At 27.3% G+C, this 11,414-nt stretch overlaps 1 protein-coding gene across 7 annotated transcripts in view; it reads right to left on the reverse strand.

The window, feature by feature from the left end:
* Window positions 1-4,214: 4,214 nt before the first annotated feature.
* Nha1 (Na[+]/H[+] hydrogen antiporter 1) overlaps window positions 4,215-11,414 on the reverse strand; it is a 244,678-nt gene continuing 237,478 nt past the window's right edge. For 4 of the 7 annotated variants that reach the window (XM_014426848.2, XM_014426850.3, XM_014426847.3 and 1 more), the window contains one exon: window positions 4,219-4,904. The gene's annotated coding sequence lies outside the window, so the exon portion shown is untranslated. Of the gene's footprint in view, window positions 4,905-8,800; window positions 8,820-11,414 lie in introns of those variants that run through there. The other 3 variants (XM_014426846.2, XM_024358963.2, XM_067044635.1) reach the window with 3 other exon arrangements.

An 11,414-nucleotide genomic window follows, 5' to 3' on the forward strand; every position in this document is an offset into this window, starting at 1 on the left:
ATTATTCAGAGTCAGACATCAACCTAAGAAAAATAAATGACCACCTCTGGTCCAATATCAATGTTAAGCATATTAAAAGAACTTCAGCGGCTGAAGCTGTCAAAATTGGCTATCTTGATCACGGCTTAGTAAAGCACTTAACCCGGGTGGAGGGTGCTACAAATGAAATTGAATGACGGGGGTAGTATAATAATATTCGTTCTTAATTCAAGGATATGGTAAAATATTCAGAATAAATGGTAATTAGACCATGACAGTATTTTTAATGACATTGGTACTTCTCCTATTGGGGTTGAGGAAGAAAAAGATGCCGTCCGATTAAGTTTGGTCACGCCATTGCCTGTTGGATGACCATTGAGTAAATTCTCTATCATCTATATCTGTTGCCTAGAGAGATTAGAAGAGATTTCAATCTGAATCAATTCAGAAAAGACTTACATATTTTTTAATTTATCAACAAGCGTTTAAACTTTTCCGACCAATTCCACATTGCATGCTATAATCAAGGAAGTAAGGTGTATCAAAAGTATGCTTATCTATCTGTTTATGCCATAATATCTTTATACCTTGTAAATAATATTTAGTTAGTATTAGTGTTTAATTTAATAACGTTTATTTTTATTCATATTAATTTTAATTGGATTTGGTTGTTTGAGAAGAAAAATATGTGATTATATTTGTGTGTTATAATGAATAATAGGTACAGTTGCTAAGAGTTAATTACCGTTGCTAAGAGGCGTCACCTATCAACGGACCGACCATCTTAGTTTTTTATAGCAGTTCCGGCTAATTAGTGGCCATGATAGCGTCTCATCAGCCCTGTCTGCGTTTATATTTTAATAGTTTAGACACTTTTTGAGTGTTTTAGTCGTCATTAAGTTAGAAACCAGAACTTTTCTGTGTTTCGACTTTAATATGAGTTCCGGATAATTAGTGGCTATGAACGTGTGTAACCAGCCCTGCCTGCGTTCATTTTATGGGCTCGCCTAATACGACTTTTGGATGTTCGGACTATCGATGAGGCACTACAGCGACTTTGGACCATTACAGTGGTGTATTTAGCTACAAGAGCTGCGACTTAACATCTCGGCAGCACTCTTCCTCGGACCTATCGGAGTGGAGCAGCTTGTGTCGACTAGTATTTGTTTTATATATATTTATTTGTAAATTAGTTTATTGTGATCTTCATAATTTATATAACTATTTTATTTTCATCTGAGAGGCCTTTTTATTTTACTTGTATTCATCATTAGCCTTCTTTTGTTTATTTTAGTTTTAGTTTTTAAAATGTTTAAATTGACCAAATAAATGTTTTAATCCAAACCAGTTTGTTGTTTGTTCATTTTAAAGCTTTCTAACAAAAAGACATTGTCGATTTGAGGTGGCCTTAACACTATCCGTAAGGGAAAGGTAAAACGTTCTTAGTTTAGGAAAATATTATCCCTGACATTATTCTACAATCTAAATGGTCACAAAAAACCTTTGAAGGGTATCCTTACCGACACGTTTTCTTCCTCTTAATAGAAGCTAGTTGTGCTACAGGTAGATCCTCCAAAAGGCACTCGATCCCCGGATTAATTAACTTAATAATAATAATTAATAAAATATAATATATAATTAATTAACTTAATAATTCGGTAATATCAGTAATCTCATCATAAACCCTTACGGCAAGAGCAGGTTGTAGTACACAGGTTATCTTCGCATTCACTAATTTTTTCTTAGGATAAAACTTCTGACGCATCTCAAACTAAAAAAAACACTTTTATTTAGTATTTTCCAGCAGTCCAAAGTTCTTCTGAAGCCAAGTTTGTTAGCAGTTTTTTACATGTTCGTAATCACGAATATATTTATACATAACCTATAGTCCAAAGAAACAAAACCATCAAGACTGGTGAGTGTATTAAAGAGGCATCGAAAGTTTTACCATAAAAAGATTAAACGAAATGTTTATGATGATCATATGAGAGTAACCGGTCAAGTACACTTTCTTAAATCATTGATGCGGAGTAAAAGGTTAGGAAATGTTAGCGTGAGATCAAAGTCAGTAAGACTTGGTCATAATCAGCTTTATTTTCTTATTATATGACAATGACGAACTACACTGTTTGCCGGTCTGTTGTGGTTATCTAGAGGTAACCAATCTATTCTAACCTTAAGGGGAGGGAGGTCAAGTTTTCATATCGTGAGAACGCCAAAGAAATAAAAGTCGACTCCTCAAATTGTGTTAGAATCGTTGACTGTTGGTGCTCAAACCTTTCGTCTATAAACGGCACAACACCCTGCTACTCTATACACTTAAGGGAGAGGGCTCTTGTTCTTCTGGAAGGAGAAAATAATACAGTGGTGCTTTCCAAAGCCCTATAATCAGAACTTTTCGACTTCACATAAGCGGGTAGAAGTGATGAGATCTTGAAGGGTTTGAAGTTAGATGACCAAGTGGAGAGAGTTATATGAATAGTTATAAGGAGTTAATTATATAGTTATAACGAGACAAATTTTTAGCTATTAAATCAAATCAAATTTATTGAACCTCAGGTTATCGTAAGTTTTTCAATTGGACATTAAATGAATTAAATGTCCATTTTTCTAAAATCCTTATTTTATTTTAGTATGAAAATATATTACTTTATGTCTCACATGATTAAAAGTATTTTTTATCTAAAACACAACTGTCATTAAATGCATTTAATGGACTGTAATGGAGGGGTTGTTACACGGAAAAGGTAATTAAAGACCGAATTAATGAGCTATGATAACATTACAGAACTCATTACTCTGGGCTGGTTGATGTATGAAATGCTTCGAGTCACATTTGTGTAGTGGAGCATGACATGTGGTGGTTATATCGTTCACTATCATTTTGAGTTATTAGGTTCACCTCGTTGTGTCAAATTGATTAATTAACAGGTGAAATTTCTTGGATACCGCCAAAGTACAGTTTAAAAATGTATTATATTTATAAATTGAGAAGAATTAGTTGTATGCATCAATGCACTTTAAAAACTATTAAAATATCATCAGATGAAATAACAGTTTCTTGACACTGATTACTAATAATTCTAACACTGTTATAATTACGTGTGGAGTTCCATTAAAAATGGTATTTGGTCGTAATATCATTAAATATGATCATTAAAATAAGTTCATTTGGTGGAATAAGATGTTTACTGTGACCGTTTTGTTTATTTGTATACTAAGAAATTACTAAAGCAACATTAGCTATTAAAGCAGTTAGTTACATACGATGTAGCAATTTAGATTTGGCAAAATTACTAATAAATTTTGTTATAGAAGGTACAAAATAATTAAGGGAAACTATAAAGAGTTGAAAGGAACACTAAATCTCATTCCGAAATAAAAATTACTCCACCAACCCCCATCACTTCTAATTTACTTCTTCACCAAAATAGACAGCTGAAATGCACATCTACTTTTCTCCTCTAAATTCAAATACATTAGCAAATAAGAAATAGCTCTTAAAAAAAAAACAAGAACAATAATAAAAAAAAATTTAAAAAAACTGTTCAATAATAAAAAAATAATTGTATTCCGTTTTACTGTTTCTAGGCACCAATTATCTATTGGGTCAGTTACTTGTAGCCCACTGTTGTACTTATTATAATATTTTCTTTAAAAAAAATCTGAATATAATATTAAACAAAACAATTTTATGTATCATAAATAAATTGGATCCCTTACATCAATGTATTGATTGAACTTCCACTTATTAGTTAAGTTTATATGAATGTAAAAAACTATCATTTATTGCTGTGAAGTCATTTATAGAACTTAAAACTGATGGTTCTATGTTTAAGAGTGCTGTTGCACTATAATACAGATAAGTCGAATTTCTAATTTGACTCATCAGTCTAGAGAACGTATAATCAAGATACGAGTAAATGCTCAAGTATGGAGCATAAGCTAAACATGAGCCCCATCCTTTAGAGAAAAAATAAAACGTAAATGGATCGAGCATGATATATAAAAAAAATATACTAAAAAAATTTATTAAAATACAATATTATTTACATAGCTACACTATACTAAATATTGTATATAAAATAGGTCCTTCACCTTTTACATTCTATTAAATATCACATTTTCATGAATAAATACTTTTAAGATTAGTATTTTATTTAAAAGATAAAATTAAATAATTAATTCCATATGTTGCCATATGTTCCATATGTTGTTAATAGTAACAAAAATTTCTTCAATGTTCGTAAATTTTATTTGTATTCAATTAAATTTTTGTATCGTGAACCTATTTTTTTAAAAAATCTTTTCTACATTATTATAATAATAGTCAAGTTCGTAGTTTTTGATTTTATTTTGAAATTTTCTTTTTACCATGATGCTTATAAATAAATACAAAGTTTATACAGTATTTATATTATTTTCCTCCTTATCATATATACATATCTTTTATCACAATTTATGAATTTTCACATTGGAATGTTTTATATATTTTTTTAATTGGAAAATTAATTACCTTTATCGCTTCTACATTACGTGCTTCATTAAATGTATTATCTTTAGGAACCTAAAAACCTAAATTTGTACTTGGTTTTAAAAATATTTGTTAAAAACAAGGTTAATTAAACAAACAGGTTATTTATATCTACCATAATAAGATTTTACTTCTAATTATTTCTAATAATAAGCCCTTAATCAATGAAATATCATCACTCTTGAACTATAGCAAAAAATGATATTAGTGAACTATCTCTATGTATAACATGACTTGTATTCTTTTTAGAACCATAAAGATATTTTAAATAAAGATGACTTAAGTTGCTGTTTAGTCCAAACTAAAATGTTATATTTAAGTAGTTTGAAGTATTTTAGGCACTGGCATATATGGCAAGATATTGGTAACTACCACCAAGGCGCTTCTTCATCTGAAACAACAAATATATTATTAACTAAATGGTAGTGACTTTTCAAAAATAAAAATATTACATAGTATGCACTGATTATAAACCAATTATATTATAGGAAGATAGTCCGGGTGATGGTCAATAAAGGTATCAAAATAGCTAATCGTTAATCAAACTATTTACTGTCAATTGACAGAACGTTAAAAATAAAAAAACCTTTCAAAACAATTATTTTGTTTATAATATATATAAAAGAAATGTTAATAATAATTTAAGGAAGGATACATATAGAGGTGAAGATAGTTGATCGTAGATAATATGTGGAGAAGATGGTCGGGGGGTGCGGTAAGCAAATAAAAACAAAAATTATTTATTCGTGCGATAAACAGAAATAATATTTATTCCTGCCTAAACACAAATATTTTTTTGTGTTCATTTGCTGATTTAGATTTAATTACATTGATTCATATTACAGAAAGTCGATCTAAAAGAAAATTAAAATAATCAAGCTATATTGATATTCTATTCTATTATGAAATAATCTATTATAAAATAAAAATAACACAGCAAAATTTGCGATCCAAACTTTGGATTATAACATTCTGAATGGAACAAAAATATTATTATTTAGTTAATTATTATTTTCTCATTAGAAATAACACCACTATACATAAAAATTGTTATTCAAACCGATATTAGATGAACTTAATAGCATATTTTGATTTTAATAGAATAAAACATATTAATGCATCAGAGCATATTTTAGATGCTACATTGGTGCATTGCGTATAATCATCGAGGAAAGATTCTTGCTAAGATCGACCTACTAGATGGAAGTTTTAATGTATCAAATAGGCAATAATATATTGAATGTATCAAATAAAATTTGTCAACTTTTGACCCTATAAAAAACCAAAACCGTGTATATATCCATTAGTATAGATACCTTCTTTGTAAAGGGTTTGTAAAAAAGTCAACTGAGTAATCTATAGAGGAGTATAGAAACTGAAAAAATCTTGAAGGCGTCTTCCAGGAAGTATCATCAACAACTCAGTGAATCCCAGTTTAGATTTGATCTAACCCAACTGGTGGAACTTAAACACCCTTTCTTCTTCCCAAAACACGAACCGAAAAAGACGTAAAGGAAAACAGACATTAAAAAATAAGATGCATTGAATTACTTTTTTGAGGTTCATAGATTCTTCAATAGTGGAGAATATTATTAAGATTTTAATTTAAGATTAATTACACATTTGAAATATGTATACTTAATTAATTATGGATATTAATTAAATTATTATAATTCCTTACAAGAAAGATTTTTTATTTCCTTTTTTTCTTAAAATTTTTTGGAAGTTTTTGTTACATATTCTGAATAATTTTATATTTTTTTCCTCGTTTGACGTTTCCAATTTTTACATCTTCTGAACCACCTCACTATTTTATACCTATTTCAGTCTTTAAAAAAAAAAAAAATAACAAATTTTGTTGGAGCATATATTGTTAGGCTATTGTTATTAGTTTGTTAATTAGAACCTATCAATCAAAACAAAACATTTTTTTTTTTTTTTTTTTTAAGCACTACAGGAATGAACTCAATAGTAAAATTTGATAACTAAGGAAATATGAGTACTGTCGTTCATATTTCCTTTGTTGTTTATTCATTCTCTAAATCTCTGCTATTCATGAAAGTCTTGATGAAGCACTGCAATGTGAGTTAGTTGCAAAGCGTTAGTCCTAAATGAATATTTGAAAATAAATCTTGATACATGTATATTTTTTTTTTGGTATCATATTCAGGTAAATATAATAAAAAGAAATGCTTTCCTTCAAAATCTAAGATGGTATATACCTCAATTGACACACTTGTTATACGCTGAAATTCGCAGAAATTACTCCTTAAATATTACTAATTTACATGGTTTTGCTTATTGTAATAATCAAAGTGTTATTGGGTACACATAGAAACATTATAAATTCTTGGTGTTGGTGAACACTTTACCATTTCCATTTTATTTATTTATATTTTTCAGAATCAATATAAAGAAATAAGTTTACAATTAATTTAATATTAAAATACAATTCCACTGCATATTTAAGTGTAAGGAATGTTGCTGTAGCATAATAACATAATGAATATCAGATAACATTAATTGAATTAAAGTAATAAAGGTTTTATTATTACTTAGTACTTTAATTTAAAAAAAAGAATTTCGAAATTTAAATTAATTTTGCTTACAAAGCTTATCTGAAGCATGAAGGATGTATAAAAAGAGTATCTAATGAGTATTCATTGGGCAATAAAGTCTAATTACAAAACTTTTTGCGGAAAATAATGGTTGGGTTAATTACTAGGTGGCAATATTTTATTTTTTGTTGATTTTTACCCCTTTATATAATCTATGACAGTGACAAATACTGTTCTTGAATTTATTAAAACAAAACTTCGGCATAGGGGAATGAGTTACTAAAGTATTTATTTAGGTAGATATTTTAAAAAAATTACAATAAACATATCTGTATGAAGATCATTGAAAGTTTACGTAAACACGTATCATTACCAAGGCAAACATAAAAACAAATGGTTTGTAAATAAGATAGGTTGAAGTTTGTTGGAGCTGTGGTCCTTCGAGAGAACACTTAAATGTGAAACGTATTTTATTTGTGCCAACGTGTGTGTGTAAAAAAAAAAGATAAAAAACTATATTAAATAATAACAAAAGAGAGAGAGAAAAAAAAGTAAACAGCAAAACAAGAATATAAAAACTATACAGTTATATAGAAAGATAACAAATATAATGAAAATTATTATACTGATATCTGTGAATAAAGATTATAAATTTCATGAGAAGCGTAAGAAAGATATCGCTAAATAAGAAATAATGAAATACTTTAACATGTGTACGAGAGTTTAATAAAATAAAGAAATAAACCAGTTGTATAAAACAAAAGAATTAGTGGTAGAAAAGAAAAAATAATAAAATTTGGAGATAAAACAAAAAAGTTAGTGTACAAAGGAAATAAGAACATTAAAAATGGTATTGTTAAAGTACAAAGGTTATAAAACTAAAGGATCATGAAAATTATTATATGTATTGTAGCTTGTATGTATTTTAAATAAAACAGATAAATATAATAAATGTAAGAAACTCTATTAAGATTATTTTATATTATAAAATTTTTATCAAGCTTAAAATATGTTATTAAATTGAAAATTGTTAAACTTTTCGAAAAAGATTAAATAATTAGTGATATGATACGACTAGAATAAAAAAAGTTATAATTTACTTTGAGCAAATACACCAGTAGAATTTTATGTTTTAATTAAATTAAATAATTAATTTTAAATATTGGTAAATTATGTATTTTTTTAAAATTTTTGATGCTCTAATTTTGAATCCCTATTATTTTAATTTCAATAAGTGAATTTGGTTATAATAAATCATGTTATAAACGTCTTCGAGTAAGGTCTGAAAGTAATTTAATAACTTGTTATTTATTTTACTTTATGGGGCCTATTTTTGTGTTACACAGACCCAAAATCTTAAATAAATAAATAAGATATTGTAATATAAACGTATCGCAAACAAAATTGTCAAGTCACGTATATATAAATAATACAAATTGAATCGGCAATTTTGATTGCTATAACTCTTAATGTTAATATATTTTTTTATTCATTTAATATAATATATAAGTAAATCAGTGACGATTTGGCAAAACTTTAAACTTTTCAACAAGAGAAGCGATTGAATATTTGTATACATAAAATCATATATATCGATGCATCAATAGAATATATGTATTTTAAAGATAATATTAAAAAATAAATTGAAACAAGCAGTATAACTAAGTTCATATTAAAATGGATGGAACGAACCTCTTGCCTAAAGTTTTTCCGTTGCCGAAGATGCCAGCGCATTCTATTACTGACTCCTGAAACTTCCTTCGGATTAACTGGGATTTTTATCTCTAATTGTTATCCTTATAATAATAATGATAAAACTAATCATTTATATTTTGTATTTAGTTAATTATTTTTGTTTAGTTGTATTGAATTGTTAAAAGAATATTTATGTAATGTATTCAGTATTTAAATTTTATTGTAATTCTTAAACAATTGAATTTAGTTTAACATTAAACATAAACACCAGTAACGTAGAAATAATTCATTTTATATTTTATAACATGTTTATAAAATACAGTCCTACAAAACGGGATTGATCATTTTTACAGAGTCTGATTTACCTAGAATAATCGTGCAAAAAAAAACGTTATCGTTGGTATTTCTCCTATACAGCTTATACTGTGTGAGACGAAGCAGGAAAATGATTATTAGAATAATTAACCTCACGACTCTTATTTGTTATTAACGATGATTTATTTCTTGGCGCTGAGATAAAGTAATTTTTTTTTTTTAAGTATGCATTGGGTATTTTTATGAACATAAAAAAAAATAAACAAAAAGTTTAATAAAAAACAATTCGCAGTAACAAGTGTTAACTTTGATTTGTCTACTTATGAAATAAGTAGTAATGATTTTGATTACACTCACAACCAATATTTCAATGTAGTATTAAGAGATCTGTATTGTCAACCAGGACTTTAATTTCTAGGATATTGAATATTAAATAAATAATAATAATGAATATTTAAAAAAGAAATGTATTTGTTATCATGACAACAGACAACATCTCCACTATTGTCATAAGAATTATGAAAAAAACAAAACGCAGTAATAGCTATTTTTTATACAAATTAAAAATGGAAAAAAATAAAGGAAGGATTGCCATTGTAAATAATAAAGGAATTAATGTTTAGAAAACAATAAGGATTAATTTTAACTGAATGTAAGATGGTAAGTGAAAGTTGGGTCATATGCGCATTGCATCAGATTATTATTTTTGTAATTTTACAATGTTAAATTCCTTTTATCATAATGTTCTTATAAAAATAAAATTTTTAACCAAATTCATAATATTATACGAGCATACTTTTCTTATGGTGTGTAGTATTGGAAATTACATGTAGGCATGTTAGAAATTAGTCATCTTAATTTTTATTGTATAGAATAGGATAGTTATTTATTCATCTTCAACACTTGATAACCTAGTCCCTTTGAGGGAAACATGGGATAATATTAATCACACAGGTTCTACCACAGTTTTTACTGATAATTGACATCCAAAGGAACATAGGTGATATTAAAAGAAAAAAAACAATGAAACTGCGCTCATTCACCTAAAAGATTCCATTGTAACACGTGTAGTTATTTATATCAAGTCCCAATTTTATTTTAGATCCAGGCTTCATAAAAATGAGAGAAATGTTTTAATTTGAACAGAAATCCAGAACAACAAAATTATTTATCAAAAGGTATGCTTTTGGTTGTAAGCTTTTCATTCATTTCAACTTTTAAATATTTAGGATAACTTATTAAAAAAAAACGTTTATAATAACATAAATATTTTTTCTATAATTCATTGAGAAAAAAATGTAATATTAAAAATACTACTACTTAATCTAAAAAGATTAATTTATTAGTTTTATGAAATAAAAAAGATTATTCGGCGAAACTCATATAACGGACACGCCCTGTATGACAGAAACCCCTCCCTCATACGGTAAAACTTTATTAAGGTTCCGGCCAACAAGATACATAATTAATGCGTTTGAACTCCCATTTTTTTGTTTTTTTCCATTCATTTTTCCCCCCATCAGCACTTTTCTCTCCTTTATAAAGGACAGAAGTCATAAATCCCATTTATAAAAAGAAACAATCAAGGGATTGATTAATAAATATTCTGAAAGAATTTCCGTAAGGAAAATAAAAATTTTTTCCGGAAGTAAGAAAATATATATATGTATCCAACAAAAAGAGAATTATTGCAAATTTTCTTAGAATAATAATTTCTTTTTTTTTTAATAGTTTTAAAATAGTATAAATTAGATTTCTTGAACTTAATTGGACAACTAAATAATTTTATTATACTATTTTTACGTTATTTTTATATTAAACCTTTGTTTACGAACAAAACGATCTATCCCGTGTATGCCTGTTATATAGAAGTTTCATTGTAATAAGATATAAACTTATTACTGTAATATAATTATAGTATATCGATTATAGTATAATCGATAAGATAATTCTTATCGATAAAAAATCATATATATTTAGATACTATCAAAATATGGAAGATAAAATGGAATATGAAAACAGAAGGCAGAATACTTCACAAATTCATACGGTATATAACAGTCACCACTGAGAAGTGAAAAGTACCATTACCAACTGACACAGTAAATGACTGAGCATGGATCTACCTGAAAAGATTTGTAAAGACTTGTTGACTACTGACAAGGGTTAATTATATTAACCCTAGCAGCACCAAGGGGGGGGCTCGCCGAGCCCTCACTTCCGATTTTTGTTAATACTGCTCTCAAAAAATTTTTCACAGACAAGGAAAAAAATCTATTTGCCTAAAATTTATCTACCAACATGTTGGAATTGATTTGAAAAATATTTGATAA

The sequence above is a fragment of the Halyomorpha halys genome, unplaced genomic scaffold (genome assembly GCF_000696795.3).
Source record: "Halyomorpha halys isolate HHAL.00 unplaced genomic scaffold, Hhal_1.1 Scaffold596.1, whole genome shotgun sequence".
NCBI lineage: Eukaryota > Metazoa > Arthropoda > Insecta > Hemiptera > Pentatomidae > Halyomorpha > Halyomorpha halys.